Below are 2925 nucleotides of genomic sequence, written 5' to 3' on the forward strand. Positions count from 1 at the left end.
TAATTCAGTTTCTGCTGACGTATATAAATAATGACCATATTAGCATCAGGTAGGTTGTCACTTAATACATTTTTAGATTAGGGTGAGCAGCTACCAATCTGTTTACTTTTTTAAAAGAAAAAAAAAAGATTTTTTTTCATGTAAAGACATTACATGTATCTTTTCATAATTTGTAAAAGCAGAGAATTCGTCATTCCATGTTTTGAATTGTTCATGGGTCTGGTTGTCCGTAGTCTTAAAGCTAAGTCAATGGTTATAAATACTTCTGTTGGGTAGAATTGATATAAATCATACTACCATAGAATTGTTCTGAAATTGAAACAAATTGTCTTACATCTACATATAATTAGTTGAATTGTCAGGTATTGTTCTAAGGTATGATAGTCAGAAATCGGTCAAGTATAGAATGTCAGGTATTGTTCTAAGGTATGATAGTCAGAAATCGGTCAAGTATAGAATGTCAGGTATTGTTCTAAGGTACGATAATCAGAAATCGGTCAAGTATAGAATGTCGGGTATTGTTCTAAGGTACGATAGTCAGAAATCGGTCATGTATAGAATGTCAGGTATTGTTCTAAGGTACGATAGTCAGAAATCGGTCAAGTATAGAATGTCGGGTATTGTTCTAAGGTACGGTAGTCAGAAATCGGTCATGTATAGAATGTCAGGCGTTGTTGTGGAATTAATTTTTCAGCTATTGTTGCAGCTCAGAAAAGAAAAAAACTAAAGGTCCTGACATCAAATACAATAAATCGGTCATTGGTTATCTGCTGAACAATTAAAGAATTATTGTACTGTGAATTTTGACAGTTCTAAAAGAGGTTAGACCAGATCTTAACTCAGTCAGTTCGTATATATCACTTCTAATAAAATCCAGACAAGGCCATTAATAGCTAGACAAGAAATGTCGGAATAGGGAAGTGTTATTTTTCAACAGCATAAAAGATTGTAACCTACTTATTTAGATAAGACGCTAATAGGAAGACGTATCTATCCGATATTTGTTGTTTGCGTTGTATATAATCCGGTTTCGAGACACTTTTAGCAGTTTGAATTACTACTTCTTGTTAATCGTTTTGTTTCATAATGAAGGCATTAGAGGATACATACGTCACTATTTGACAACGACATTTGTACTTTTTGTACAATAGCATTACTGTAAGAAGGATGAAGGAGAGCGAAAAAAAATTAAGAGGAATTTGTATACACACAATACCGGAAATATGTCAAACAATACAAATGAACCGGAAGTTCCTGCTTCTTCCACTACATCAATTTTTGCCTATTTACCGCTTGACATTGTGAAAGATGATGTATTTTTTTTTTAACAAATAAGCTACTGGAAGAAGATCAATTAGTGAACATTATCATTTATATAATGAAAAAGGAATGGAAATGGTAAAACGCAAAAAATGCGCCAAGACAATCCAAATCCGTAAATATCTTCAGAAGTCACCCACAATAAAGTTTTTGGTTGTGTAATGCCAAATACTAAAGCTCATACATGTAAGTACCAGTTTAAAATAGAATGTCCACGTAATGATAGGCCTTTCTTGTATTAAGCTCTGTATTTAAAAAAAACAAAAAAAATGCAAACAAACCAAACCTTATCCACAGTGATAACTCTGGCAAAGTTCCAATATTATACACAATTTATATAATTGCAGTATGAAACAGTCTCTGAATTAGAAACAAAATGTGAATTTGATGAGTTTTTGTCATGCATGAATCACTTCCTGCCTGAATTTTATGAAAGCTGATACTTAAGGATTTAAGCATAACTTGGTCCAAAATTAAAAACAATCCTTATGATTTTATTTTAATTGAAAAGTCATATTAGTCCTTAGTTAAGAATTATTTGAATTGCGTACTGCGGACGTAAATGACGCCACAGTACATAGTTTGTCAATGAAAAATAACATATACAGAAAAGATAAATTACCAAGAAATAATCAGTCATCACCGAAGTGGGGATTGGGGAAATTGTCTTCTTGATTTTTAGTGAATTTTCTAGTGAGCAACTTAGCGGATGTTTCTAGAAAAGCAGAGGACGCTTACCCTACCGGTGCACCTGGTCCATGTTCCCAGTTTTTAGTGGAGTCCGAGTTGCCCATTTGCTTTTGTTACTTTGTATGTATGATTTTAGTTACTTCATGGTCTTTGTTGTGTATGTCTGTTTTCCATGTCTGGTCTTTGTCCCTGGATTGCTTTCATTTGATTTCCGCTAGAACGTTGGTTCCCTTGATTACTATTGCACCGGGACTGTGTTTAAGATCACAGAGGGCAACGATTTAAATATCAAATCGATTCATTTTGTGTGATTTAAATACGCCCATGCTGTCAAGGAATTCTGTCCGTTTCAAACTATCTTTGATGGTTACACAATACTAGTCAACATTTTTACTTCTTTCTTTTTATTTGAAATATTTTGAAATATGTTAATAGGGAGCAACTTATAAAAGATGTCTCAATAAGTCAGCTGTATTGCAGCTTTATTGCTTTTGGCAGCTCCTTGTTTTCAGATATGTAATTAGAACATTGCGGGGAATCAGGCTCTGTCATTTATAGCGAGACTAGTCAAAACAGGAAAGTGTCACTATTTAAATTATTAAAGATTTTAACCACGTATTAATATTCGACTCAAACAGGAAGACATTTCTGATATGTGTCATGTAAGCCCAGTATATACACAACGATAAGACCATTTTAACAGTTTGATTCACTTATTGTTTTAATACTTCGCTTTCTTATTCAATACTTTAGTTTATATTAACATTTATATTCCTGCTCTGAGCAAAGAGTACATAACTGAAAAAAAAGGAATGGAAAAGTCATACAACACAAATTGAAAGGAACTAGAAAAAATGCAGACACACAAAAACACACACAGATATATATATATATCTCAAATGGTTCAAAAGTGTA

This window comes from Perna viridis, chromosome 3, assembly GCF_037379345.1.
Source record: "Perna viridis isolate PV_CMFRI_1.1 ecotype Kerala chromosome 3, ASM3737934v1, whole genome shotgun sequence".
Taxonomy (NCBI): domain Eukaryota; kingdom Metazoa; phylum Mollusca; class Bivalvia; order Mytilida; family Mytilidae; genus Perna; species Perna viridis.